Raw genomic sequence first — 10,779 nt, forward strand, 5'->3', positions numbered from 1 at the left:
GCCACCTTCACCACCTATCTTAGCTAGATCTTCTAGATAACTTGCAACTTCTACATCAGTACTTTCTGCTTCACTTTGCACTTTTATGTTATAGGGATAGCTTCTTTCTTTAAACCTCATGAACCAACCTCTGCTAGCTTCAAACATTTCTTCCACAGTTTTTTCATCCTCACCTCTGTCAGTTTCATAGAGTTGAAGAGAATTAAAGTCTTGTTCTAGATTAGGCTTTGGCTTAAGGAAATGTTATGGCTGGTTTGGTCTATCTTCAAGACCACTAAAACTTTCTCCATAACAGCAATGGAGCCTGTTTCACTTTTTGGTGTTATTTGTTGTCCACTGGAGTAACACTTTTAATTTTCTTCAAGAACATTTCCTTTGCATTCACAACGTGGCTAACTGGAGCAAGAGGCCTAGCTTTCAGGCTGTCTCAGCTTTCAACATGCCTTTTTCACTAAGCTTAATCATTTCTAGCTTTTAATGTTAAGTAAGAGATGCATAATTCTTCCTTTCACTTGAACACTTTACAGCCATTGTACTGTTATTAATTGGCCTAATTTCAATACTGTTGTGTCTCAGGGAAGTGGGAAATCCAAGGATAGGGAGAAAGATGGGAGAATGGCAGGTTGGTGGAACAGTCAGAACACACACATTTTAACTTCACCTCCTATATGGGCATAGTCTGTGATACCTCAAAACAATTGCAATAGTAAGATTAAAAATCACAGATCACAGATCACCAAAGCAGATATATAAATAGTAATAATTTAAAAGTCTGAAATATTGTGAGAATTACCAAGATGTGACACAGAAACACAAAATGATCACATGCTGTTGGGAAAATGGCGCTGATAGACTTGCTTAATGCAGGGTTGTCACAAGTCTTCAACTGGGAAAAAATCACAATATCCGTGATGTGCGATAAAGCAAAGCACAATAAAACAAAGTATCCCTGTGTTTATTGTGGGTAAAAACTGTTAACATTCATTTTCAAAATCACTATTTTTCAAAATCAGTATGTTAAATGGTAGTGTAATGTATTTCATCTTATGAATATAGCATTTTTGTTTATTTGATTCACAGTGGTTAATGGTAAATGGTGATTTGGTGAATGCTAAAGCTATGTTTTACTTATTATATGAATATGAATGTTTATTAATTAAAAACAAATTCAGCAATACAAAAATGTAAGATGAAAGTAAAAATTATCTTCTCATTTTAATGGAAGTACTTTCTAGCTTTTGTTTGTATGCAGATACATATATGTAGAGAAAGACATTTTTAAAATGAATTCCTAATTCACTTACTTTTAGCCTACATTTACCACTTACTATATCATAGTCATTATTTCAATCAACTAGATCTACATCCTTTTTTGTTGTTGTTGTTGTTGTTGTTGTTGAGACTGAGTCTTTCTCTTGTCACCCAGACTGGAGTGCAGTGGCGCGATCTCGGCTCACTGCAACCTCTGCCTCCCAGGTTCAAGAGATTCTCCTGCCTCAGCCTCTCGAGTATCTGGGATTACAGGCAACCACCACCATGCCCGGCTAATTTTTGGACTTTTAGTAGGGACGGGGTTTCAACATGTTGGCCAGGCTGGTCTCGAACTCCTGACCTCAGGTGATCCACCCACCTCGGCCTCCCGAAGTGCTGGGATTACAGGTGTGAGCCACCGTGCCCGGCCTTACATGAGTTTTTAATGGCTGCACACTATTCTATTCACTATTACTTATTTAACAGTCACCTACTGATGGACTTCAGATTATTTTCAATTTTTCACTAGTTTTTTATGTTTTACCATTAAAATAATGTTGTAATGAATAATTTTACAATCACACATTATTTCCTTTGAATAGATTAAATTATAATAGATTAAAATATTCTAAATTATAATAGAATAGATGATAATGGAATCGATTTAAATACTCTAACATCAATTAGTAAAATGCTTTCCATAAAAGTCACACAAATTGGCACTCCACCATCAAATTATGAGACAGCCTGTCTCACAGCAACCCACCTCATATCTGGTCAGAGTATTACAGCAAGATGCAGAGAAAGATATAAAATAGTATAGCATATAAGTCTGAGAGAGAGGCAACTGTCAATCTTGTTGCAGGATCTGTAAAAACCAGGGCTAAAGAGGAAGGACTTGAACTATTTGGTAGAACTGAAATGGAGAGGCATGCAATCTTAATTTCCTTTAAAATTTGGCCAAAACCTAGCTTCTTCATAGTTTCTTGAAAATATGTGATTCCTGCTAATTTAAGATTGAAAGCCTGATTAACATTCAGTCTCTTACCTTCCCATATTCTACCAACTTAGCCCAATTACCTATTGTGCTAATACCTGCTTCTCTTTGAAATGTAAAATCACACTGAGACTAATGAAATGAGAACATGTTCCAAATATTGGATCATTTCCTGGTGATGATGTGACAATAGTGAACTCTGAAACTAGGGCTGATAACATCATCCTGAGTCATGGAAACTCTGAACATCAACCAGCCTCTCTCTTTCCTCTCATCCTTTATCCTCTTTCCACTCCATCTCTGCTGATTCAGCTTACAGGATGTCTGCTGTATCTGTCATACTCCCTCCACACCAACAAATTGGTTTGGGTCCTCCTCAATCTCTGGTAGGATCATTGCCGTAGTTTACTAACTGCATCCCCAGGTTGTTTTCCACTCAGACCTCGACAGGGCTGATTCCCTATCCTAACTAAAGCCCTTGCTGACTTTCTACTACAAACAGGACAAAGGTGATCCAAAGGTATGTTGGTCAAAGCAGAAGAGTAGAACTTACTTAAAATTTCATTTTCTTGATTTACAATTGTAAAATATTTGATATATGGCATATTGACATCTATTTACACCCTTGCCTTATGCCCCCAAATTGGTAAGGTTGACTGAACTCTAATGTGTCCAATTAACTAGTTTCCTTCAATAGCATTTTTAATCATGTTTATTGAGATATAATTTATATGTAATAAAATTTTCCTTTTCAAAGAGCACAATTCAGTAGGCTTTAATATATTCACAGAGTTGTACTATCAGCACCACTATCTAATTCCAGAACATTTTGTCAACCCCAAAAAGAAAGCCCATACCCGTTACCAGTTACTTCCCAGTATCCCTTTTCCCAGCCTCTAGAAACAATTGTCTACTTTATTTTTCTATGGATTTGCCTATTCTGAACATTTCACATGGAATTATACAATATGTGACCTCTTACATTTGGCTTTTTAAACTTAACATAATGTTTCCAAGGTTCATTCATGTGGTATATAAATCAGGGCTTCATTCCTTTATATGGCTAGATAATATTCTATTGTATGGATATACCACATTTCCTTTATCCATTTATCAAATGATTATCATTTGGGTTCTTTCCACTTCTGGGAAAGTATGCATAATGTTGCTATGAACATCCATGTACAAGTTTCATGTGGACATATATTTATTATTCTCTTGGAACTATATGTAGGAGTGGACCTGATGCATCATATGGAAACACTACGCTTAGCATTTTGAGGAACTGCCAAACTGTTTTAAAAGTGGCTACACAATTTACACAATTTTACATTCCCGCCAGCAATATATGAAGGTTCTAATTTCTTCATATCCTTGCTGATATTTCTTATTGTCCATCTTTTTTATCACAGCAATATTAGTGGGTGCAAAGTGGTATCTAATTTGGTTTTTGTTTGTGTTTCCCTAATAACTAATAATGTTGAGCATATTTTATGTATACTAGCCATTCACATATCTTCTTTTGAGAAATGAATATTTGAACTGTTTGCTTGTTTTTTTAACTGGTTTACTTGTCTTTTTATAGTTGAGTTATAAGCTTTCTCTAAATATTCTAGTTAAATAATATTCTTTTGTATTTTTATCCTACTTGGAGTTTATTGAGCTTCTTGGATATGTAGATGTATATCTTTCATCAAATGTGGCATGTTTTCAGCTGTTATTTCTTCAAATATTCTTTCTGCTCCTTCCTATCTTTCCTTTTTCTCAAACTCTCATAATGCGTATACTGGTATCCTCTTTCTCAAACTCTCATAGTGTGTATGTTGATATGAATGTCCCAGGGAAAAGCATCTTTGTACTTAAATTCTGAGTCAGATAAAATAAAGACAAGACCTGAGAGTGGGAGTTTGCAGGGAGCTAGCAGAAAGGTCAAATTATGACAATTCGGGGAGAATAAAGTTTTGTCCCTTCCAGTAGTTGCTAGGCTGGTTGAAATTCTATTTAACATTATAGTCATTAAACAGTGATATTTGGTAATAGTAGTGACCTAGTAGTGACTAGGCTACTGGTTTGCACAACTACTATAATCACATATTCGTTTTCAAGCTGGGAAGAGGGGAATGAAAATAGGGCAAGTTAAATGCCACACAGCTCACTGTTCTTGCTGAGATTCAGCTAATCGTTCCCCGGAATAAATGCTCCTCAGATTGCTGCAAGCCTTTCTTTAATTTCCTGAGTTCTAGAAACATTGATTTTGGCCATTTTTGTCAGTGCTTTCTTGCTTTTTTGGAGAAGTAGATTTTCAGAGGTCTTTACTCCACCATTTCAGTAGTACTTCTTTTCCCCCCTATCATTCTTAGACACTAGAAATGGGGTTTAAGTGGTTTATTTTATCATGTATATTGTTGTCAGGTAAAATTTCTTGGGTGCTCCACCACTTGCCAGGTCCTCTTTCTTCAAAGGTATCTTTTTGAGTCCTCTAAAACTTAAAATATAAAATTAATTCTCAACTTATTTTTTATTATCAAAAAGTCACTACTATTACCAAATATCACTGTTCAATGACTATAATGTTACATAGAATTTCAACCTGACAGAATCCAAAGACTTGAAAATTTTAACCAAACATATGGCATGGGTGGAGCGTTGTCCAATTATGAGAGAAATATTCTATTATCTAAGATTTTTGTCCTAACAGCAAAAATTACTACCTTGTGTATACCTTCTTTATACTCTTCATCCCTGCAGAATTAGTTTTCTCCTATTTCTTCGAAACACTTATCTACAGACCCACAGATTTAGTGCTGATATTCAGCAACCTTCAGCAATGATCCAGAGATCTGTATGGATATCTCAGTCCAGATGAACAGACTGCACACAAAGTAGATTAATGCAATAGATTAACCAGCCACTAGGATGAAAACAAAACAGAAGATTCCTCAGTGAATGTACAATAACCAGAAAGGTAAATTGTATGTGGGATTATAATTGGAGGTTAAGAGCTAAAACATGGATTTTAGAAAGTCATGGTATCAAATATGGCTCCACCCCTTACCAGCTCTGTGACTTGGGGAAGCCACTTTACTAGGTAAAGCCTCTATTTCCTCTCTGCAAATAGAGGTAATGTCTGCTGCATCAGGATTTTGTGCAGAATAAATGGGATAATGCATGTGTAGCATACAGTGTAGTGCAGGGCTTATAATAAGCCCTCAGTAAATCATAGTGTTAGCTAGTAACCTGAATACTCCCATCCCTGAAGCACACTGATTAACTTCAGCTATATGAATATATTTCAGTTTTGAAAAAGAAGGTATGTTTCAAAGGTGAGATTATTGCCTATAAGTAGTCTCCATTTCCCACCTCAGAGATCTTTCTTAGGCTAACTCATATACATGAATCTCCCTTGTGTGTACTACATGCTACCTTATTATCAACCACAGACTTTGAGAAAACATATATTCCATTCATGCATGCATAAATATAGCATCAACATTTATTGTGCATCTTGTGGCAGGCACTAATCTCAGCACTGGTGTAGGGTGATGAACAAGGTCCCTACCCTCATGGGGATAACCTTCCAGTAGATGATGCAGGCAGATTATAGGGACTCCATTTCATCATTAGAGACTCAAAAACCTAAGATTTTAAGCCAAATATTTCACTAACTCCCTCATAGCTTGAGCTCTGTTGCTATTCATATTTCATCCAGGAGGCCCCCTATAGTGGGATTTGAAAGTCAGAGTGAAAATCAGGAGTTAGGTGCTCAGTTTCTGCTGTTCCTGCCAGAGGTGTCAGGTTATCTGCAACATCTGTAGCAAAGGCCCTAATATCCTATCTCTAGCTTCACTTGTTTCAAGAAACAAAGATGCGGCCAGGCGCAGTGGCTCACGCCTGTAATCCCAGCACTTTGGGAGGCTGAGGAGGGTGGATCACGAGGTCAGGAGATCGACACCGTCCTGGCCAACATGGTGAAACCCCATCTCTACTGAAAATACAAAAAATTAGCTGGGCGTGGTGGCAGGTGCCTGTAGTCCCAGCTACTCGGGAGGCCGAGGCAGGGGAATGGCGAGAACCCAGGAGGCGGAGTTTGCAGCGAGCCAAGATCGTGCCATTGCACTCCAGCCTGGGCAACAGAGCAAGACTCCGTCTCAAAAAAAAAAAAAAAAGAAAGAAACAAAGATGCTTGTTTTGGTGGAGGAGATGAGAGCAGAGGCAATGTGATCCTGGAGGTAGTGGTGGTGGCATTAGTGCAACAGTGTGAATATCTGTCCCCTCCAAAACTCATATCGAAATAAACTCTTCAAAGTGGCTGTATTAAAAGGTGGAGCCTTTAAGAGGTGATTGAGTGATGAAGGTTCTGCCCTCATAAATGGATCAATTAATTCATGGATTAGTGGGTTAATTGGTTAATGGATTAATGGGTTATCATGAAAGTAGGACTGGTGGTTTTATAAGAAGAGGAGGAGAGACTTGAGCTCGCATGTTCAGGCCCCTCACTGTGTGATGCTCCACACCACCTCAGGACTCTGCAGAGTCTCCCCAGCAAAAGGCTGTCATCAGAGGCAGCCCCTCAACCTTGGACTTCCCAGACTCCATAACTATAAGGAATTTATAAATAAATCTATTTTATTTATAAATTACCCAGTTTCAGGTATTCTGGTATACACAACAACAACAACACAACAACAAAATGGACTGAGACTATCAGCTTCTTGATATCCAGCTTTGTGATAGTGACAGAGACATAATTGTAAACATGCTGCCATGCCCTGTGCATTACTCTCAGAAGTTCTGCCTGCTCCCCGATTCCTTCTACAAGATTTTATATGCCTGCTCAAACCAGTACAAAATTCCTTTCTGCTTAAACTAGCTGAAATAGATGGTGCTGTTACTGAATCCTGACCAAAACAGAGAAACAAATAAGAAGGAGATAAACAAATAAATAAACATGATAGATATTGATTGCAATAAATGCTATGAAGAAAGAGTGATGAAAGATGAGGAAAGATTTTTCAGATGGACTTCTTTCAAAAAGCTCCTTTGACAAAATGAATTTAAACAGAGACCTAAAGGAAAGGAGGAGCTAAGAGAAGAGTCAGGGAAAAAGACTTCTAGGTAAAGCAAACATCAGCAGCAAAGGCCCAAAGATGGGGAAGGGTTTGTTGATTTGACTCATAAGAGGAGAGCATCTTTGGAAATTTGGGACAAATGGCCCACGATGAGGCTAGAAAACTATGCAAGGACCAGAACTTCTCAAAGTGTGGTCCAGGAACTGGTGCAAGTCTGTAAACTATTTGTTGCTGATCTGTGATAAGCACAAAAATTAAGAAAAAATATTTAGAAGTTTTATAGCAATATGATATCACCATAACATTCATGCAACATTTCTATTATATTTAAAGAAACTATCAGTGCATAACGGATTAGAAATTTAAAACACAAAACAGGTTCTTCACCACAGATAGTTTGAGAAGCATTGTTCTATATGTTTAGCCTCTCAAACTTTTCCTTTAAAGAACCCAATAGTAAATGTTTTAGGCTTTTCAGGGCCATAGAGTCTCTGTTGCAACTACTCAGCCCTGCCGTGGTAACACAAAAGCAGCCATAGATAATATATGAACAAATGGGTGTGGCTCTGTTTCCATAAAACTTTATTTACAAAAAAACACATGGTGGCAGATTTGGGCCTGTGATCTGTAGTTTGTCAACCCCTGTTCTAGGCCACAGGAAGGAGATTGGACTTGACTTTAAAGCCAACAAAACCACCTGATTAACTGAGGCCATCCTTTACTCTTGATCACCCCTCATTACTGCCTACACATATTCATAAAGTCTTTGTGTGACTGACTCAAAATCAGAAAGGACCTTGGAACTCCTCTCAGCTCTAATTCCATGTTCCTCTCATAGCAATCTTGTAAGTGAAGTTCCTGCTTACAGGACTTGTGTCCAAAGGCAGAGTCCATTTTGTCTCTTACCTGCATCCCCCAAAATGATGATGACACCGTATACTCTGCATTAACCTGATGAGCCACTCAGAGCCCCACATGAGGTCACAGCCTTATGTTCTCCAGGACCTGGCCAATCAATCACAGGTTCATATAGTCCTCTGAGTCATTAAGTCACCTCCACTGCCCCGTTTTCAGAGGTGTGCCATCCCGCTTTTCTTTTTCTGTAAAGCTGTGCTTTTGTCCAAGTGAACCTCTGTGGCCATGGTACACCTCTGATGCTGTTATGTCTGAAATAGTTGCATTGGACAGGCAGCACAACACATATATAACCTTGTTTTTCTCTGGGCTCAAACACAGCCACAGGCAGGAAAGCTTTCTGCGTTCACACATGTCTCTGTTGCATGGCACCCATTTCATAAACACAGCCCACCAAGCACACAGCAGAAAGCCTATTCCCTCCCACTCTGGAGCATATACTACTGTGTGTGTGAGGAGGTGGACTCTTCCCAACAGGTCTCTCACACAGAGGGTACAGAGCTGAGGTAGCTCTTTCTGAAATCTCTTTTATTTAAGGTTTCTTTCATTGACTCAGGACAAACTTAATGGGTAAAACTTTGCTGTTGCAAGTTTCCTTAAAATATCCCCTTCTGGGCCTACCACCGTTTATCTTGGCAGCAGGTAGCTTGGAGAATTTTGGAAAGTCTCAGCTTGGCATAGCCTCAGAGCTACTGGCACATTAAAGATTAATAAAGCACATTTAACTGAGCTCAGGACGCTGCAATGTGATCCTTCACGGTGAAATGTGCAAGATTCTTTGTTTGCAATGAACAAAATTGGAGCCAGAAAGGGCCTACCATGACAAGCTAAGATAGGGAACAATCAGGAACTTTGTATGTCTTTCATTGATCAATTGATGGTTAGGAATCAATGCCCCTGCTCAGCCATACTCCAACTTAGCATTCTTAGGAATTTAAGATAGGTGTCTGAGTATGATCCAAGAGCTGGGTATTTACTGAACTTGCAGCACCACAGAAATCATGCAACTGCACCTGCCTCCTTAAAATATTAGAAAGGGATGATTCAGAGCGAATTCCCAAGTTAGCAGCTTCTCCAGTGAATATCAGAATAAAGCAAGGCATTTCCAAATATTTTGACTTTGCTTTAGTAAACCAGAATGCCTGGGTCTGGCTGAATATTAACCCAGGAAGAGGGAAAAAAGAAAAAAAAAAACACGATTGACATGCATAGTGTGCGGCTGGCTGAGGAATGAATCAGACAACATGAAAATTAAAATAAAAATTAATCAGGCATGTACATCATAACTGTTGGTTCCAAGGAGGAATTAATTTCCAGGCACCTGGATACACAGCAGCAAGTACTAGGCTAGGTCAGCAAAGGCAAACATTTAAAAATGTACCATCCTGAATTCTGGAAAGGCACTCGCAGACACCACGTGCCATGTAATGCCCTGTGTCTATTTACACAGTGAGTGTGATCCCTTCATGTCCTCCAGAAAAATCACAGGCACACTCTGCACGCTGCAAATCAGAGCTCCAGACCAGAGCACTTAACACATTGGGTGCTTTCCTCTATACCAACATCAACATTCAAGGAAAAAAAAAAAAAAAAAAGAAGAAGAGAAAATTCTGTCCTTACCGAGAAGGCATAGCAGACAGGGACGCTGAATGTTTCACTTTAGCCCACTCATTGCTTTCTCTTTCATTCGATCAATGTTCTAATGCTATTGAGGAGAGTTCCTGGGGTTTTCGGATCTTCCTTCAAGAGTTTTAATCACTGGTTTCCCCAGGCCGGGTTTAACAAACACCGCTGTGTTCTGTCAACATTTGTATGCGGCACCACATTGGGCAACCAGCCAACACACAGAGTTTCAAGAGGCAAGGAGAGAAAACTGACACCCTAACAAACATGCTTCCCTCTTTTGTGTCCTGTAAGGTGGTGCTCAAAGTGTCATCTTTGATTCTGACGGGGGCTAAAGATAGCCTCTTTTTATGACTTTCTCTACTGCCCCCGAACGAATGCCTTGCTGGGCTGCTGGAGCTGGGTTCCGCAAAGTTTGTTTTTTGTCTCACTGCCCTGAAGTTCGCCGCACAATCGCATGGTTTGCCTCTCCACCAGCTGCACTTTAAATGTATTTTAATTGGCTGGAATGTCGAAAGAATCCATTTGGCAGTCGTTTACATGTGAAGCACGCCCAGGGCAGCTGAAAGAGGCCCCAGAAGCAGCCGATTACTTCATCAAAAGCTGCAGTTTGAATACCATTGACTCCTACATAACTACAGTGAACTCAATTCTATAGGCAAGAAGGAGTAATTAATAATTTGCTGAGAAAATTCTTCATTCATCTAAATGTCAAAAAAGCAAAGGAAAAAAAATCCCTGCAGACACAACAGTTCTTCTGAAAGGCTTGATTTATAGCCGCCAGTTCTACTCTTCACAAACATTGACTTTGTATAGCATTACAGGAGGGGTGTAATGCATAATTCGGTCTGCCTGAAAAGTTAATTTAAGTAATTTTCCTTTTGAATGATCCCCTGAGATACATCGTTCTATTACCTCTTTTTA

General features: G+C 38.9%; 1 protein-coding gene across 1 annotated transcript in view; it reads right to left on the minus strand.

The window, feature by feature from the left end:
• Positions 1-10,311, minus strand: part of NCKAP5 (NCK associated protein 5) — a 996,333-nt gene extending 986,022 nt beyond the window's left edge. The window contains exon 1 of the mRNA XM_016949712.3: positions 9,853-10,311. The gene's annotated coding sequence lies outside the window, so the exon portion shown is untranslated. The remainder of the gene's footprint in view (positions 1-9,852) is intronic.
• Positions 10,312-10,779: the final 468 nt, after the last annotated feature.

This window comes from Pan troglodytes, chromosome 13 (genome assembly GCF_028858775.2).
Source record: "Pan troglodytes isolate AG18354 chromosome 13, NHGRI_mPanTro3-v2.0_pri, whole genome shotgun sequence".
NCBI classification, from domain to species: domain Eukaryota; kingdom Metazoa; phylum Chordata; class Mammalia; order Primates; family Hominidae; genus Pan; species Pan troglodytes.